The 20,686-nt window shown below is 43.4% G+C and overlaps 1 pseudogene; it reads right to left on the reverse strand.

The window, feature by feature from the left end:
• Positions 1-2,774: 2,774 nt before the first annotated feature.
• The window catches only part of LOC130123179 (calcium/calmodulin-dependent protein kinase type II subunit gamma-like), a 96,258-nt pseudogene continuing 78,346 nt past the window's right edge, over positions 2,775-20,686 (reverse strand).

The raw sequence follows: 20,686 nt of genomic DNA on the forward strand, positions 1-20,686 counted from the left end.
GCAGTGGATTAGAATTGGTTCTGTTCACGCGGTGCTCATGCAATTTTTATTTCGAAATCGAAAGATGAGTACGAGGCAAAACGACTGACCGTTAACTTTTCTCTGCGTGTATCAAACTCTTGCAGGGAGTTGTGGTTGGTTCCACGGACTTAAGGTGTGGATACGTACAGTATACCCTTTATATACAATAGTAACATGAAGTTTGGTCATCAACACTCTGCCATGCTGTAGTTGTGCAATCGGTTGCATAACAATACATGTAGATCTGGATGAGATTTCAGCCAAAGGGTGGGGGGTGGGGGGAGTAATGCTCTACAGTGCCTTCGAAAAGACGGGGCGAGCTTTGACCGTGATTGTGACGTCCTCGCCCCCTTGTAAGTGCGCCAATCAGAGACTTTCCCTTCTCCTTCTGTTACACAGGGTTCTCCTGGTCCTCCCCCCTGGATGATGCTTCTAAGAAAGACAGTTTTGAGTTGCCACGTTGCTGCACAACAAGGGCCACAAAAGTAGGGGTGGGGGAGTAAGTTAGTCATTGTCACCTACGTATTCTACAGTGTGCTGGGGATAGATGTGTCCCACCGTTGACGTCGCATCAAGATTTATTCAAATTAAAGAGGCTTAAGGGGTTGTCAGTGCCTCAAAGAACAAAAAAAAAAGTTTGTTGATATGAATGTGTGCCAAGGATAGGACAGTTTATTGATCTTAAATCACAAATCTAGGAAAATTTGTTTTTGTATATGAGGTAAAGTGGAATCACTGCAACTGCTGCCTTTTCCCCCAACGTGCTTCGTTCAACATGTTAGCATACCCAAGAATCGCGAGTTATTTTGTCCTCTTGCGTCACCTAAAATCTTCAGATTAAAATGCAAATTTGGTGTGCAACTGTCCAAATACTTTGGCCACTAACTCTGCTGTTAAGTTTCCCTCTGCAGGATCCTGCGTTCCATTTTTGATTCCCTTCCCTTTAGATAACGTGTTTTAATAGTCGAAGTTAGCTGCATTGTGCTCTTTCACTTGAGCATTCGCAAACACAATAAACGAGTCGGGGCCACGCCCGCAACATTGGGAACCATACTCAGAGCCATTAAAAAAAAAAGAAAAAAAAAGAATGCAAAAATAACATCACATAGTTTCAGTACAGGATATACAACACATCATCATGGTGCAACAGCGGACAGACACCGGCTTGATGTCATGTTGGATATGTTACAGCACTCCAAAGTACAGGTGGTCGATACAGCGTGGTGGGGGGCTCACAGGTGACTTGGCATATTTGATGGAACACAACTGAGTTGTTTACTTTTTTTTGTATCTTTTCACAACTATGTCAGATATGTAATGACCCATAAGAATCACCAAGGAGATATTTTCAGCTTGTGGGTGCCCACTGGCGAGGGCCTGTGTAAGGCAGGTGAGTTACTATGGAAGAGCGGAGCACAGAGCGGGGAGGGGATACATGGCGAGCCTCAATCCGCCAGTGGTACAAATGTAATACGCACAAGTTTCAACAACAAAGTGAAAAAACAGTGTTCCAAAAATTTTTTTACCATCAACACAGAGATATGTTTTTTTTTTCCTTTTTAAAGGGAAAATGTTTGAACCCATGTGCTTACATAATGATGTGCATTCCAATGCAATTTGTAACGTAAGTATAGTCTCTGTGTGTGTGTGTGTGTGTGTGTGTGTTTTTTATGTGTAGAGTGTGCATGTTTCAGGGGACTATGGGCACAGTACAATAAGAAACAAAATAAAAGGCTGTGGTGGCTATAGCCTGCGATCCTTTCCCAGCCCCGTATTTTTTAATAGGTCCAGCTAAATTAAACAACTTAGGTCAGCCACAATATATCGATACTAGGAACATTAACAACTACCACATTCACAACAGAAACCATGACAAAAGGGGAAAATTCTACTGATTGCCAACGATGTGGCTTCCAAAGCACTTAAGCCTGCACAGTCCACTTCCTCATCCCATAAAAGTCAGTCAGAGGACCCCGGCCTGTCTCCATGGCAGCAGTCTCAGTCCCTCCCTTTAGCTGCATTCTCTTTTTCACATGCTTTTTTTTAGTGCCAGGACTTCACACAGAAGTACAGCAAGCCAAGACGGACGATATACAAATCTTAAGAACACAACTAGAACAAGACACAGGCATAAAGGTGACATCGTCATCATCACTTTCATCATCATCACAAATAGTGGCGCTATTAACAGAACGATCGGGCTGGTTCGCTGGAGTTTACAATAGCAACGAATGGGGTGAGTAGGGAGGAGCGGGGGTAGTATGAAAGGAGCAGGGTGGCGGTACTGGGGTTGGGTGGAGGGGTGGAGGGGTGGAGGGGTGGGGCGGGGGGGAGTAGGTGTGGGCAAGCTTAACCTGAAGTTGCAGAAAGAGTCGCTCCTTCAGAGGAGCAAACACAACAGCATAGAGTCTCAAGTTTCTGTGCAAAAACAGTACAGGCCATTAGATTGTTTCCTTCCCTAAAATCAAATCAGGCAACATGATTCCATTACATCTGCCTAAAAAGAAAAAAAAAAGGCGTGCCAATGCTTTCAGAGTACGCAGTACAGAGATGAGACACGGGATGGGAGCTCTGTGAGTTAACTGAGAGGGCCCCCTGGTGCTGAATGCCCCAGTGGGGGGACAGATGGAAGGTGGCCTTCTGCAACTTCAGGATGGGCTTGCACCCAACTCAAGAGAAGTCCAACCCTAAATCTGTAGCACAGGGACCTGGTGTGTGTGTGTGTGTGTGTGTGTGTGTGTGTGTGTGTGTGTGTGTGTGTGTGTGTGTGTGTGTGTGTGTGTGTGTGTGTGTGTTTACATCTAGGGAGAAAATAAGCATGGAGCCTTCCTTACACCCACACACTCAGGCCAACCTCCGCTGCCTAAACCCTGAAAGTAAAGCATCTTTCCCTTTTCCCGCATATAAATATCTGTGTTTACACTATTCTATTAAATAAACTCCCCCTGTGACCAAAAAAAAAAAAAGAAGAAAAAAAAATCCTTTTCCAAGACAAAATTCTTTAAAATACATTATTCAGGAGTTAAAAATAAAGAGCATCACTTAAACACATCAGAATACTAACCTTAACCCTTAAAAAAACCCCAAAAGTCCCTTCAGTAACTTTTAATAACGCCCAACCCACTCCTCCTTCACTTCCTACATTAAAACTCGGTCAACAGATTTTCCTAAACTTTACACTTTGGTGCATTTAAAATCTGACATGAGATAACAATTTAGTTTCGCCCCACAATGTCCACCCAGAGCAAAAACCTGCCTAAATATACCTGTTAATATAAAACAAAGAAATGCACATATCTCTAACATCAAAAGTACATGCTCTTCCGCTTGCTGCAGAAGACAAAAAAAAAACAAACTATTTTCTCTTCATTTACCATGGTTAACACCCCAATCTTACTCATTACGTGCCAAATGTTTTTTTTCTTCTTAATAACTTCCTTTTTTTTTTAAACATGTTAATACTTTCCATACACAGGCCCCCCAAAATAGACAAAACAAAATAAAACTAAATAAAATACAAATGGGGAAACCAAGGCCATTGGAAAGAGGGACCAAGACAGCATCCCTGTGTAACCATCAGAAGCATGCACCATCTGCAAGAAAGGGCGGGGCCACTGCCATGTGCCGGCCCCAACATCTAGCTAGGGTTGGACTGGATTGGTGTTGGTCGGTCAATAGGTCAGCTTTTTGAAATATGCTTTATAATATATATGTATATTTTTCCCCCTAGTGTGTTTTTAAAACTTCCCAAAGCGGCCCCTTCCTGGCCAGGCTCCAGGCACCAATCCGACCACGGAGAAGAAATGCTTCGAACAGCTTTAGAATTCAGGCAGAGCTACGGGAGGAAGAAGAATGCCACAGTGTGAATAAGGAAAGAAACTCGTCGTGAAAGCCACTTGTAACCTGGGCAGCGAGCCCCTGCCCAGGTTACCACGGCCGCAACCGTTACGCACAACAAATCTGCAGTCGTGTGCACTTGTGTGCCGTTACCTGGGCCCGGCTTCACAATTCACTGGAGGGGTGCAGCCGGCGCTCCTGAGCAGTGGAAGTGCACATTCAGCCACTTGGCGTCGCGGCGGTGCCACACGCGCGTCTCCTCCGACTGGCAGGAGCGCGGCCGGCCCTGGCTGTCGATGTACTGCGTCAGGCGGATGTAGGCGATGCAGGCGGCGTCCTCGCCGATCAGGTGCACGTGGGGGTTGAGGATGGTGGTGTGCACCGGCTTGCTGTTTTTACTCAACACTGTGGAGGAGGAGGCAAAATCACATTGACATAACTCCCCTGTCCGACAGTTAACTGCCCCCCCCTTTTTTTTCCTCCCCAATTGCAATTGGCCAATTACCCTTCTCTCTGAGCCATCCGGTCACTGCTCCGTCCCCTCTGCTGATCCAGGGAGGGCTGCAGACTACCACATGCCTCCTCCAATACATGTGGAGTCGCCAGCCATTTCTTTTCATCTGACAGTGAGGAGTTTCACCAGGGGGACGTAGCACGTGGGAGGATCACGCTATTCCCTCCAGCCCCACCCCAACCAGGTTCCCCAACCAACTAGAGGAGGCGCTAGTGCAGCAAGCAGGACATATACCCACATCCGACTTCCCACCCGCAGGCACGGCCAACTGTGTCTGTAGAGACGCCCGACCAAGCCAGAGGTAACACCAGGATTTGAACCGGTGATCCCTGTGTTGGTAGGCAACGGAATAGACCGCTACGCTACCCGGACGCCCTGGAATTTAGCTTTTCTTGCCCAAGCTCTCAAAGTGGCACTACGACACCATAGATGTCTGAATGTAATTAAGCACAAGTGAGGTTATTTGAAACAGTCCTACATCCCTGCAGGATCAGTGTGTCTGAGCCTTAGAGGACAGTGAGCTGCTTACAGTTTTCAAAGTAGAACTTGTGGAAGTCCATCCCCTCCACCAGGTTTCCGAGGGCCTCTGGCTCAAAAGAAGTCAGACCGGGGTCACAAATTCTCCTGTTGCGGGAGCAAAACCACAAGTGGACACAACACACTCACTTTATAATACTTAAATCTGGATGTATTATTCACACTACAGGTACATTTTGGCTTCACGTATATTTGAGGGGCTCTCATGTAAAACGTGGGTGCAAGTTCAATACTTAGTGTTCCTGAGTACTGAACTTACGCTAGTCAAACTGTCAGAGTTGTTCTGTTTGAGCTACGGAGCTTCTTTTTAAGCCTTTAGAGCTCAGGACTTTGTCCTACAGCTCAGTTAGAAGAGTGCCGACTACTACGGAAAGGCTTTCATCGTATACAAGGCTACGGCCTGAGTAACACTTTACATTTTCAAAGTCAAATGTTGTGCAAAGTGTAAAGGTTTGGCTGGCAGGATGGCCCAGTGGTGCATTAAGGTTGTTTCTCCCATTTGGCGAGGGCTCAGGATCATTTCCTGTCAAAGTAACTTTCCCCCCCTCCCCTCCCGATCTCTGCTCCACCCATTCTGCCGATCCGGGGAGGGCTGCAGACTACCACATGCCTCCTCCGATATATGTGGAGTCACCAGCCGCTTCTTTTCACCTAACAGGAGTTTTGCCAGGGGAACGTAGCATGTGGGAGGACCACGCTATTCTCCCCAGTTCTCCCTCTCCCCCGAACAGGTGCCCCGATCGACCAGAGGAGGCGCTAGTGCAGCGACCAGGACACATACCCACATCCAGCTTCCCACCCACAGACACGGCCAATTGTGTCTGTAGGGACACCTGACCAACTGTCAAAGTATCCTTAATCAAGGTACGTAACCCTATCTGATGCAGAAACACTACACTATCTCGGTGTCCAGAAGAGAATTTCCTCCTTGGGAAAATTAAAAAGCTATATCCATCCAGCCATTATCTGAACCGCTTATCCTGCTCTCAGGGTTGTGGGGATGCTGGAGCCCATTTCAGCAGTCATTGGGCGGCAGGCAGGGAGACACCCTGGACAGGCCACCAGGCCATCACAGGGCCCGCCCACACACACACACACACACACACACACACACACACACACACCCATTCATACCTAGGGACAATTTAGTACGGCCAATTCACCTGACTCACATGTCTTTGGATTGTGGGAGGAAAGCGGAGCCCCCGTAGGAAACCCACGCAGACACGGGGAGAACATGCAAACTCCACACAGAGGACGATCCGGGATGACCCACCAAGGTTGGACTACCCTGGGGCTCAAACCCAGGACCTTCTCCCTGTGAGGTGACCGCGCTAACTACTGCACCACCTTGCCGCCTAAAAAGCTATACGGGAGATTAAAAAACTAAATTAGAAACTGATCCAATACAAATGTGTACGTGTGTCTTAACGAAGAATAATACAACTCCTTGGATTATAACGGAGTATACACCTTTCATTTGGGGAGGAACAGTCTAAAGGTAGGTAGCTGTAATAAGGTCTGTGTTTCACCAGTCAAAAAACATTAAGATGATCGCTGGAGTTATGATGGTGCACTTACGTATAAGCCTCAAAATCCCCGTTGTTGATGGCTTCAATCAACTGCTCTGTGATCTTTATGATCTCTTGTTTGCGAGCTAAATCCAAAGGAGGGGGGGGGTAAGTAGGTATGGGAAGATACAATTAAATGAGGTTCAAGATAATCACAAGGGGTTTAAAATTGGAAGATCACCATGCAAATCCCTTTCACCATGCTTTACCTGAACTCAAACAGCCTTTATAAAACACAGCCGTGAACTACTGGGCAGGAACCTCTGACATCTGAAACTGCTCCACCGCAGCAAACCGCCTCTGGTAACACTGAATTATTCCAAGTATTTCATGACAGCCATGTGATACGACGCCCACCGGGTTTACGAATACTGACCACTATGACTTGGAGAAGAAAAACCCTTCGCAGCCCTACATCCCGTCTGCCCTCCACTCATCATGAATAAAGAAGATGCACTGCTTTATGTTCAAGAGGTCCTTCATTACATTTGGCTAATGGATTTTAAAATTTTTGTAAAGCACTTTAACTTCAACCAAATGTTCAGAACAATACATTAATGGTTCCCTACCAAATACAGAGGTCTGTATGTCACTGCTCTCTCTTGTTCTCTCTCGCTCTCTCGTGTTCTCTCAAACACACATACACACACTCACACACACCGCAAAACTTCAAATCAGGGGACGTCTACCATTATGTTAAGGTACATGCAGACCACAAATTCAGAGAATCATCAGTAAAAGTTGAGAAACACTCACATGACCACATCAAAAGTACACCGCACACCAAGTATGTGCAATCTGCATACGCACACATTTAATATATAAACTTAACTTTATTTGTATAGCACTTTTCAAAACACAAGTTACAAAGTGCTTTCACAAAATGAAAAACACGACATTAAACCATAACAAAGGAAATTAAAGTACTTAAGAAAACTCAAGTGCCAAGGTGCCCTGACAGAAAAGGCTGGATCACCTTTGCACCTTGACCTAGATTGAGGTACAGTCAGGAAGACCCCACCAAAGGATCTCAGACTGTGCTCATGCTCATAGGGGGTCAGCAACTCAGAAATATAGCTAGGCGCCAGGCAATGTAGGGCTTTGAAGGTTATCAGTAGTATTTTAAAATCAACTCTGTAAATAACTGGAGGCCAATTACAGAGATGCTAAAATAGGAGCAATATGAGCATGTCTTCTGGTATAGGTTAAAAGCCTTGCTGCAGAGATTTGCACAGCTTTAAGTCAATCTACCAATTTCTGATTAAAACAGGATAACAAATAGTTACAATAGTCAAAACAGATCTAGTTCTTGCTATATTTCTGAATTGGAGAAAATATGACTATAATAGCCTTTAATTGTGTTATTCCAGAATTGAATCTAGAATGACACAAAGGTATTTACAATATGGCTTTATGTTAAGGACAGGAGGACCGAGAAAGGTCTAAATAAGACTGGATGAACAGTTGGGGCTAAAAATAAGAATCCCAGTCTTATTAGTGTTCAGCTGTAGGAGATTATGTGCCATCCACCCCTTAACATCAGTTTAGCATTTCTGCAAGCACCTCAACATTGTTGGGTCATTACAGGGCAATTGGGTATCACCCAAATAAGAATGATAAGAAATGTCATGCCATTGAAAGGTGTTACCTAATGGGAACATATATATATTGAAAATGGAATTGGCCCCATGATAGAGCCTTATGGCACACCATATTTAATCAAAGACTGGAAGGATGAAAAAGCTCTTTGGCATCAAGAAGTTGCAAAATAAAATCAAGCACCAGAGAGAATGGGAACACTGCACTGGTAGCCATTGTAGATGTTCTTACTGCCAAAATGATGTGCGTCACAATAACAAAAGTTTTGTAGCGCCCCCCCCCCCAAAAGTTTGCTTTCAGCATTGATGTGACACTGAAATAACAGTGGGGCGAGCATGTAAACCTCTACAATGACACCATTCTGGTCGGGGGGGCTGACAATCACTTACTCTGCCACGGGTGACTACTGCCTGCTGGGGCTGACACCAGTGACTCTGGTTCAGGACAGGAGCTCTGACTTGAACTAGTCCAAACTAAGGGGACATGCGGGATACCAGCAGTCTCATGCTGTTGACCAGCTGTTTGTTGAACCATGGCAGCATGTAGGCAAACAAGTTATCCTTGTAAAATAAAATGTATGCTTTGCCAAGCCAAGATGCCACCAGTTTACATATAGACAGATAGATAGATATGTATGTATGTAAAGTTGAGATATACACACAGTCAAAAATGTAAACGCATTTCATTTTGCTCTACAGCTGCAGTGTTGCAATATTAGACAAACAGCTGCTTACTGAATGCTTGGCAATCTGACATAAATACATCAATTAGCAATTATGGGAAATCTGATTAGTGACCACACTTACACACACAATTTAAAGCAATTTATTGGTAAACTGTCACTTGTAGTCTGTACTGTAGCATGGGAGCCAGTAGATGGCAGAATTAGAAGCGGGGTGTGGGGGCTTCGGGGGAGCTATCACATTGGTGAGAAATTCCACCTTCTCATTAAAGTGTTTATGCCTAATTTCATCCATAGTTTGTTTTCATACTGCAAATCCCATTTCCATTTGAAATGTATTTGACCATGAATGCGCAGAAAGCATTCACGTGCAGATAAGAATTTGCAATGGATGCAGATTTTGATGTTAAACACCAGCAAGGTAATATGGCAGTAGCATGCATACCCATACTTTGGAGAAAGACAGCCGATTAAAAATGTCAGGTGACAAGGTAATACTGAGCAACATATAAATCCAGACCAAACATTTAATTAAATCTGACTAACTGATAGATAATGTTTAGCTTTGTATTTTAGTGCCTATCACTTTCTCCTCCACATTCAACAAGTAACTTCCTTCTTCATCTTCTCCTCTTCTTTTTGAGGTTGATTTTACTCATTTTCTTTGACCGCAATTAGATTTGAATACTTGCCAGGTGCCGGTGCACCAGCCATCACCAATGAAAAATAGCATATAGGGGGCCAATTACAGGATGCTAATACACTGAACGGCTATTGCTCCAAAAACGGCAGTGGGAAAAGGTATCAAATATGGCATATTCTTATAGTAGAAAAATTATGGATAACCACTTTAAATCAGATTTAGAGCAACGGTGGTTGACAAACCCTTTTAATGTCAAAATGTGGCGTTAAGATTTAAAAAGGCTCTCCTAACACAATGTGTTTTTATCCATGTTTGTGGTGAACAGTTGCTAGATTCAGATAGGAAGAACAGAAAGGGTAGAGTTGTGAGGAGGTTACCCTGAAGCCAACTTACAGGCAGATGGTGGACAGTGAGGAGCTGGACTCTGGATCTGCTCCTCAGTGGCACTGCACTGGCTTGCCACTGCACTGTCTGTACTAGTCCCCCCACATGCAGTCACTGCTCCCGCCAGGAGACACACACACACACGCACACACATGCATACGCACACGCGCGCACACACACACACACACGGGTACTGAGAGTATATTCCTTTATTTACAGGACTTGTAAACTTGCAAACAAACCAAAACAGAGCACATTAACACTAAGCATGAAAGCGAAGCAGTCTGGCGCACAAAACAGTGCAGCTGGTTACGTGAGCAGACACGCACAGACGACAGTAACGCAGACAAGCCGTCAACCCCAATCAAGTCAGACCCCACACGACAGCATGAGAAAAAGCTAGACACAGCTAGAAACAGCTAGAACAGCTAGAAACAGAAAACTAAAAGTGTCCTTTATCTCCTCTGTCACCGCTGTACACTTCTTTCTCAACTTGTCCAACATGCCTCTTGTCTCACTTATGTTCCTGCAGTGCATATGTGTAACTTGAGTGAGGGACAAATTACCTACATGAAAGATAATAGAGGGGGTCAAGATAATGAAAACTATATATATACATATACATACATACATACATACATACATACATACATACATACATACATACATACATACATACATACATACACAAACAAACACACACACACACGATGTATATATATATATATATATATATATATATATATATCAACATGGATACAGGAAACGTTTTAATGTGTGTGTGTGTGTGTGTGTGTGTATGTATATATATATATATATATATATATATATATATATAATAGCCGAGTGCAGCACTTTCTAAAGTTATACTTTTCTGAAAAACACATATGCTGTCAACTGTCCTTTTGTACGCCAACCAATCAGCAAGAGTTTCATCTTCTGCAGCGACTGACTGTTCATGACAGCAGCAACCAGCAATTTCCATGAACTCTGATCGTTAAAAGTTTTCACAACTGTTTGAATATTTTTTGCTGACTGTGGAAATTACTGCTGATTGGTTTATATGGACAGGGAGAGAAAGTCGACGGCCACCAGCTTTCACATGTCAGCATCACAAAGTGGTGATAATACAGCACATTTTTTTTACTTTTGTATCCCCACTTCCTTCTCAAAAACAAAAAAAGATGCAGTATGACCACGGACCCCCCCCCCAACCTGCCACTATTATTCAATTACTCCATCTATTGAATTGATTCTCCTTTTCTCAGGACGCATGACATACATCCTGAGCATTGCTTAACGAAGACATTGTGACAGAGCATGAGAGAGAGAACAAGAGAGAAAGAGAGCGAGCAAGCAAGAGAGAGACAGAGAGAGAGAGAGAAAGAGCGCTAAAAACTACTATGGCATATTGTGGTGATGGTCTACACCATGGGTACTCACTAATTTTCTTAGGAGAGCCACTTATGAGTAAGACCATTCCTCAAAGAGCCACAGAGATTGCAGCTATAACTCGGGTAATTTTTTTTATCATCACTCTCAAGATATTTACCATCGTTGTGTATGTTTAAAAAAAATATAGGACCATGCTTTCCATCCTTACATCTCATTTTATTCTCAATTAATAATTACATTGCATTATCAAAATATATAATACTTGTTTGTGAGTTTGTAAGGCTGGGAGTGGAACCCATCTTATGTATGCATGTACATATGCAATTATACATAAGCATTATCAACATGAAAAAAAAGTTCACAAAAATGTATATATTGGCTAACAATAGAGATGAAAAAAGTATTTTTCTCTGTTATATTTTCTGTTTCTATCTAGGCCTGTTTCTAACTCCGTCGCCATCAGCTAATGAAGAATCACTTTTCTCGTTCCGCGTTTTTCTAATAATAAATCTGTCCATTTTGAGAGGGGTGGAGGTCGAGACAACATTTGATATAACCTTACGTGCTAAACTTGCAAAACATTTCACAAATACAAAACTACACACATAGGCTATACGTCTACCCATGATCCCATGCTGTTACGTAGCCTACGTTCTTTGACGTATCTTCAGTATGCTGCCGTCTGCGGGATAATTCATTTCAATGTGCTAAAACAGGACACAAACGGAACCTATAGAAGTAAGTTATAGCTATGTTCTTATTGTTATCAGTGGATCTATATGAGGCGCAAAACAAAGTCTCACGAGCCGCATGTAAAGAGTAACACTAGTCTAAGTTAATGCAAGAGAAACAATAATAAATTATTTCTGCACTTCTACTCTTGTCTTGGTCATCTATACATAAAACCCTTCAGCTCATCTCTGGGCTAAAATAGAGTTAAAAAAATTAAACACAGACACAGGGTGACTGACGCACGCATGCACGCACGCACGCACACACACACAAAATCTCTGTCACACTCAGACACAAATAGTGAGATAACTGCTGCCAACTCTCTAACCCCAATAGAGCCTATTTAAGCCTTTGGGGATTCGGATGTAAACAAGTGGACGAAGGCCTCTGATGTCCAGCGTGCTGTGTGTTCAGTAAGTCAAAAATTTCTTGACATAAAATTCTAGCTCTAGTCAGAAAATATTGTTTTCAGACCCCTTAGACCTTCCCCTCAACTTTTACACAACATAACCTAAACTTGACTCTGTACAGAAAGTGACCTCAAGGTCACTTGCAACATCACCCAAAACAAATGCAAAAAACTGTTCTGCATGATGGCAGGTCAGTGACATTCACTCTACGGCTGTGTGGTGTTACTATGTTCTTATTTCACCTATGTCTTGCCCTGGATACTCATAGGCCAAATCATCTGCCTATTATGACTCTGGGAGACTCATTGGCTATTTATGTTTGATCCAAGCCCTTTCTGGTCAAGCTACCAAACTGATCATGACCATGGCTTCTCCCAGGGAACCCCCACTGTCAGGGAATGCACTATCTGCAATAAGGAATGACAGGGAATCTCCTGGGCAAGCTTTATTCCATCGCTAATCTGGAGCTTTGACGGAGCTAGCTAGCTGACTGCATTTGGGTATATGGACAAAGTGAGGTGAAGAAAGCATGCAGAGTAGGTGAAAGTTGGACTAGTACCTTTCCTACCTTTCATCTCCTCCTCTTCTGTGTTGTTACAGCTCTCTGTGGAGCCCTGCCAAGAGAAAGGGACAAGGAAAAAAAGCCAGAGAAAGCGGAGGAAGAAAGAGAAACAGGTGAGAGAGAGAGAGAGAGAGAGAGAGAGAGAGAGAGAGAGAGAGAGAGAGAGAGAGAGAGAGAGAGAGAGAGAGAGAGAGAGAGAGAGAGAGAGAGAGAGAGAGAGAGAGAAATAGCAAGACAAAGAAAATTAGGCGTGTAAATGTGGTGGTGGTGGTGGGTGGAGGCGAGATGGGGAGGTGGGGGTGTGGGGCAGCTTTGCAGACTTCACTGATATGGACACACTGACATTCTGACAGACAGACGGACAGGCGGGCATCTCCCTCACAGGAACACAAACGTCGCACACAAACCAGCCGGGACAGCAGTAAAGGGAACCTCCATTTGTTGTGAGTAAAGTCTATGAGTGCAGAGAGTATGTAGTGTAGAGTACATGAACATGTAATTGCTTTCCAAGACAGAAAGCCCAAATGCTACTGATTTGCTGAGCGTGTGGATGTGTGAAAATGCTCTTCCAGAGAAGGATTAGTGAGACTAAGTAGTGCCAATGTGGACAAAACTGTGTTTCAGCATTTGCACAAAAGCTTGCAATATGTCTATGGTGCTAGTCTTGCACAAGATAGGAGGAGGCTAACCAAACCTGCTGCAGAAAGCAAGGCGGCATTAGAATAGCAGTCTGTTTCAGTGAAGCAGAGAAAGAGTTTAGTATTTCAGTGTGCCTGTGCTTACCGAGGAGATGCTACATGTAGGATTTTCTCACTATATATCGCTGTGAAATTGGTCATGATGATGCTGCTTAAGACTGGCAAAGTAAATAAATAACAAACTCAACTGTCCCCATTATAAAAAGCAGCGGCGTTGATCTGCTTTAAATTTCGGGGGAAAAGGGCTGCAAAATCCCATCTGATGCCCTGGGAGGAGAACTCTCATATGGCGCAGAATGCAGCATAAATTGGTCATCGTCAAATTTCTTTAGACAGCGATGTATTTCGAGAAAACCACTCCCATTGGGCATTAGTAGCAGCTGGGGGTCAGTGGTGGGAGAGGGTGCAGCTTACCTTGGTGCCGTCAGCTGGGTTGTGCACAACAGTAGTCTGGGCTTCCTGGGGGGGGGAGGTAGGAGACACTTTACCATGCAGGGAGGGGAAAAGGGAGCAGGGAAAGGGCACCAGGAGGAGATGCCAAAGGCCAAGACCACCTACATATTCCATGACGTCACACACACACACACACACACACACACACACACACACACACACACACACACACACACACACACACACACACACACACACACACACACACACACACACAGACACACACACACATACACACACGCACACACACAGATGCACACAAACATGCGCATAGGCGAAGCACAGAAGCTCCGGTACAGAGGCTGCGGAGGATCTGTGTGATGAAGAGGATGACTCGGGGAGTGAATGGGGGCGCGTTGTAAGGCTGTCTTTCCCCATTTCCCCCAAGTGGTGTGGCGCAATTACAATGTGGTGTAATGCATTATCAGTAGAGACAACTACCACCAGGGGCCATTCAAATGCATAAAAAACCCACAAAAAACACCTTGACCTTGGTCCTGGGATAATTTATATGTGTGTTTGTTTGTGTGTGTGTGAGTGTGTGTGTGCGCACACACGCACATGACTGTAATGTTGGTGGTGATGGCGGGGATGATATCCCCCCTCCCCCTCATCTTAAATCCTTGTGCTGCCCAATTGCTCAGACAAAACCCTTCTTGGGATCTTCAAGTACTTTCAGAATCCCCATCCACTCATCTAACACAAAATGCTTAAGCCTGGTAGTGCAACGCATTCAGCCCACCATTGGCCCACACCCTGTTAGCACTGAACATGTGAGACAGTTACTGTAGCGCCAACAGGAAAATGCAGCCCCTCTGAAAAATATGAAATTAGGAGGGAATGAGAATAAGCTGAGAGATTACATAAACAACCAGTGAAAGTACTTTCTTGCAGCTCATTTATTCCAACTGATTTTGTCCCATTGGATTCTGACTTGACTTAAGCCCTGCACTCACACTGAGCACATTTGAGAAATCTGGATATATTAGGACTGTTGAATGCAATTGGTGGCACCATCTGAGGCTTGACTTCAAATGAAAAAGAAACAGATTTTTAAAAGTGCAATCATAGTGCAAATACAAATCTGTCCTTGGCTGTTGCAACCAGCAAGATCGCCATTTTGATACAGTAATTTGAATTATTTACATGACTGTGGGTTTCATCTAAGTAAATTTCGCCAGCTGCCATAATAAACATTTCCTCTGAGACTGGACTTGCCGGTCACTGTATCTAAACAGTAAAATGAGGAGCAATCTGTTAATGACTTGGACTTGACCAGTGAAGCTGTCACTGATGTTGGTTGGCCCTTGTCATCCTTTGGCTATAAATGCAAATAGCCATGAGATGGACTGTACCACTGCTCGACGTGGTGAGAGCGGAGGTTCGGCGTCACGAAGGATAAGCTGAAGTGTTCTCGATATGGTGTCTGCTGCCGCCGCTCAACCCCGAGGCAAGACCTGCTTGAATGTTACCATGCTGAGGACATGAGCCGCACATCCACTTAAAAACGGGCACGCAGGGGGGCTGCATCTTCAGCATCATTAAAACCTCTCTGTTCCTGACCCACGCTGGCCTCTGGTTTACCCAGAAGTGGTTTTATTTACATTTAAAATGTTCCAAGGCCAATTTATAAGAGGCTGTCTTTGAATGTGACGGTGGTCATGGTCACTGGTCAAGCTGGTCATGTCACAACTTCAAGAGACCAAAGGGCCCCCCCCCCAAAAAAAATCCCAAATGTTTAGGTAATACAGTGATATAAACACACACACACACACACACACACATACACACACACACTCGCACACACTCACTAGAGTGGCCATGGAGAGTCGGAGTAGAACTTGATTGGAGTGAATGAAAGTCATTTGTCAACTTGTCAGTGTTGTAAACTTTGTGTGTGTGTGTGTGTGTGTGTGTGTGTGTGTGTGTGTGTGTGTGTGTGTGTGTGTGTGTGTAATGTAAGCGTTTGTGTATAAGGGGGCTGTGTAAAACATAGGCCAGCAGGTAGGGTCATGGGCACAAACCAGTCATTCACTTCTAAAGCCATCAACACTATCCTCGACATCACACTGCGTTCAAAAAGAAGCCGTCGAAGCAGAGGACGAGTGGACGAGTGGACGAGAGAGAGAGAGAGAGAGAGAGCGAGAGAGAGAGCGAGAACGAGAGAGAGAGAGCAAGAGAGAGAGAGAGTGAGAGTGAAAGAGACGGAGGCAGAACACAACGGGGGCAGTTACTAAGGAGGGAATGCGACAAACAGATGGGAGGGGAAGGGAGGGGAGCAGGAGAAAGAGGCACAACTGAACTGAAGAGAAAAAATGTGGGGGAAAAAAACAAAAGATGAGAAAAAACAAGTAGAGATGAAGTACCATTGGTGCTGTAGATGATATGCTGCTGTCTTTGGTGCTGCTGCTGCTTACTACACTGTTTTTACTGTTGTTTGCCTGCGGCTGGGGCAAAGAAACACAACAACACACAATGACTTCTACTTCTGCACAGGAACCAGCTAGGTCATGTCCGGCGGTCGTCCTGTGGGAATCTTACATTGAAGACAGAACTAGCAGCGTTAATGAGATGGTCTTCTTAAGACCTCTCAGATCAGGGTGTATGCACTTGTGGAATTAGTCAGAAAATGCCAGATGAGTCCTTTATATATGCATATATCTTTTCTCAAAACACAAACAAATGTTGCAGGATGTGGTTTTTTTTAACGCCATTAAAAGTATACCTCTGCACACCTGACCAGTATAAACCACAGGTGCATTAGAGGGGATAGGAAGGATCACAATGAAAAGAGAAAATTTACTGGTTACAGTGACGTTTCATTCGTAAAAATGTTCCTTAAACTAAGGAATCTCTACTGTACATATTTCAAGACTGAAATTCAAACACTGCCCCAGCTTAAAAAAGAAAAGAAAAGAGAAGACCACCATTTGAATTAAGCCTGTATCTCAAGCAGAACCACGTTGTGGAATAAATTCTGACTGTCTGTTCAGCCAACCACACAGCCAGAATACATTTAGACTCTTGAGTTAAGAAAGACAAAAAAAAAAAAGAAGTTTAGGATGCCTAGCTAGTGTTTAACTGTCCGAGTCTGTGCATGCAGCGAAAGGCCTTGACAAGAAGGATGGGTCTTTTCTGGATAAGAGCAGTACACGCATGTCTGCATGACCATATGATGTGTCTTTCGCTCTGTTGCATCTTTAAAAGTTCAAAACGAGACCGACAAGAGATTTGTAGAGAGAGTTGGGTTGCCATAACCTGTGCAGCTACTTCGCAAAGGGTGAATTCAACACAATGACTCAACAGAAGAATCTCGTCTCCCTTATTTTGCTTAGGGCTGCAACTATGGTTTGTCACTGTCTATGAATTTATTGATTATTATTTCAATTAATTGATTAATCCTTTAGTTTACAAAATGTAAAAAAAATATATATAACAAAACGCCTATCTCAATTTCCCATAGCGAGTGATGTGTGAAAACTGTTTAGCCTGGCCAGCACCCAAAAACCCTGAAGTATTCCCTTTATAATGATCTGACTCACAGTAAGACAAGAAAATCTTAGCATTTGTGAAGCTGTAACCAGCAAATGTCTGCTTTTTTTTTTTATCCTGGTAAATGTCTAAAATGCTCCATCAATTACCAAAATTATAACTGATTAATCAATTAATTATTTAAGAACTAACTGTGACAGAGGTCAATAGGTCAGTCGAAACTAAAATGGTGTTTTTGTTGATTTTTTTTGTTGTTGTTTTGCCTTAAATTCTATCTGCTTTAACCTTTTCTTGATTTGTGCAAAATTTCCATGAGAAAACGTAGCTGTACTTGAAGGAATGATGAAATCTGAAGACGGACAGGGAATATTTCATAGGCAGGTTCTACCCATCGAATCACTCTGCATCCAGCACATACTACATGTAATTTAGCTAAAACAGCTGTGTTACAGGACCAGAGACAATTAAAATACAGATCATCTCGTATGCCATGCTCAATGACAATTTGAAGCTAAATTGGGCACAGGTTTCCAAGAACGATCTACTCACCTTTAAATATAATATTTATTCATCTAGAACAGACTTTCAGAGCATTTCTTTCTACCGTTTTACGCCATTGTTTTCTACTGCTGATTATTTAACAGCTCTACCGGGGGGGGGGGGGGCAGAATCTGAATACCTTGCTCAAGGGAAAAATTGATAAAAAGCCACTTAGAGCAAGCTACAAGAAACCCATTGACCACGCTTCAGGAAAATTAGTCCAGTTAGTCCAGGAAGTTAAAACCATCAGCCCACCAGCCACAAGCCTGTTTCTCTATCAGTCTACTATATGTATAATATCTCTTTTAGTCTACTGTATGTAGAGTATCTCCATCAGTGTACTGTATATGTATAGTATCTCCATAAGTCTACTGTACATACAGTATCTCTATCAGTCTACTGGATGTATAGTATCTCTATCAGTCTACTGTATGTATGATATCTCTATCAGTCTGGGGTACATATAGTATCCCCATAAGTCTACTGTATGTATAGCGTCTCTATCAGGCGACTGTATGTATAGTATATCTATCCATCTACTGTATGTATAGTATCTCCATAGGTCTACTGTATGTATAGTATCTCTATTAGTCTACTGTATGTATAGTATCTCTATCAGTCTACTGTATATATAGTATTCTTATCAGTCTACTGTAGGTATAGTATCTCTATCAGTCTACTGTATGTATAGTATCTCCATCATGTACGTCAGCGATACTTTCAACATCAAGCATGGAGTGAAGCACTGATGTGTGCTTGCACCGACCCTATTCACATTATATCTCACTGCAGTCATAGAAACAATGTCAGCCAACTTGAGAGGTGGCTTGTACATCAGGACCCGAACAGACAGAACCCTCTACAATCTTCCGACACTCAAGGCGTCTACCAAAAACAGAGAACTCTGTGTTCGAGAGCTTCTCTATGCAGATGACTCAGCTCTGGTTGCTAATGATCCCAGAGAAATGCAAGAAATAGTAGACCGCTTCTCTTCAGCAGCTACCCTCTTCGGACTGAAGATCAACATCTCCAAAACAGAGCTTGTGTACCAGCCTCCCCCTCAGAAAAGCCCTGAAGAAGGTCAGCCCAGTATTTTGGTTAATGGAGCAACTCTGAAGACCACTAAGTGCTTTACCTATCTGGGCAGTGCTGTGACAGATACAAACCCCTCTGACTTAGAAGTCGACAGAAGAATCCAAGCGGCCACAAAAGCCTTTGGTGCCCTCCACAAACGACTTTGGTCCCACCATGACATCAGGCTGACAACAAAGATCTAGGTCTATAACACAGCTGTTGTCCCGTCTCTACTATACTCCACTGAATGCATGACCCTGTATCACAAGCACATCAAGAAGCTCACCAGCATACAGCTTCATCATCTGCGAAAGCTGCTGCGAATCAGATGGGAAGACAAGGTACCCAACGTGGAAGTATTGAGACGTGCTGGTACTGTCAGTGTTGAAGCCCTAATAACAGCCTCCCAGCTCAGATGGGCCGGTCACATGAGGAGAATGCCAGACAACCGCCTATCAAAAGAGGTTTTCTACAGGGAGCTGTGCCAGGGATAAAGTAAGCAGGGAGGCCAGAAGCTGCACTTAAAAGATGTGCTCAAGCGCCACATGAAGATCTGCGGCATAGATGACTCCAGCTGGGAGACAGTGGCCCTGGACAGACAGCGACGGCGCTCCACAGTAAGGCAATCGAGAACAGCTGTTGAACAAAAGAGACACGAAGCCTATGATAAGGCCCACCATGCAAGACATAACAGACCGACTCAAACACCATTCATAAATGTGGACGATATTGTCGCTCTAATGGGCCGGAGGGTCCACAGGCATGCTTGCCAAGCTTAAACTGCATCACAGTCAACATCATTTCGATGGACTGCCAAAGAAGTATCTCCATAAGTCAACTTTATGTATAGTATCTCCAATAGTCTACAGTATTTCTATCAGTCTACTGTATGTATAGTATCGCTATCAGTCTACTGTATGTATAGTATCTCCATCAGTCTACTGTATGTATAGTATATCCATCGTCTACTGTATGCACAGTATCTCCATAGTATTTTTATCAGTCTACTGTATGTACAGGACCTCCATCAGTCTACTGTATGTATAGTATCACTATCAGTCAACTGTATTTATAGTATCTCCATTAGTCTACAGTATGTGTAGTATTTCTATCAGTCTACTGTATGTACAGTATCGCCACAAGTCAATTGTATGTATAGTATCGCTATTAGTTTACTGTATGTATAGTATCTCCATTAGTCTACTGTATGTATAGTATCTCATTAGTCTACTGTATGTATAGTATCTCTATCAGTCTACTGCATGTATAGTATCTCATTAGTCTACTGTATGTATAGTATCTCCATTAGTCTACTGTATGTATAGTATCCCCATAAGTCAACTGCATATATAGTATCTTCATCAGTCTACTGTATGTATAGTATCTCCTTTAGTCTACTGTATGTATAAGTATCTCTATTAGTCTACTGTATGAATAGTATCTCTATTAGTCTACTGTATGTATAGTAGCTCTATTAGTTCATTCATTGAGTGACACCGGGCTGACATATGCCCGATGACTCCATCGTCCACAGTTGACTAT

The sequence above is a fragment of the Lampris incognitus genome, chromosome 13, assembly GCF_029633865.1.
Source record: "Lampris incognitus isolate fLamInc1 chromosome 13, fLamInc1.hap2, whole genome shotgun sequence".
Taxonomy (NCBI): Eukaryota; Metazoa; Chordata; class Actinopteri; order Lampriformes; family Lampridae; genus Lampris; species Lampris incognitus.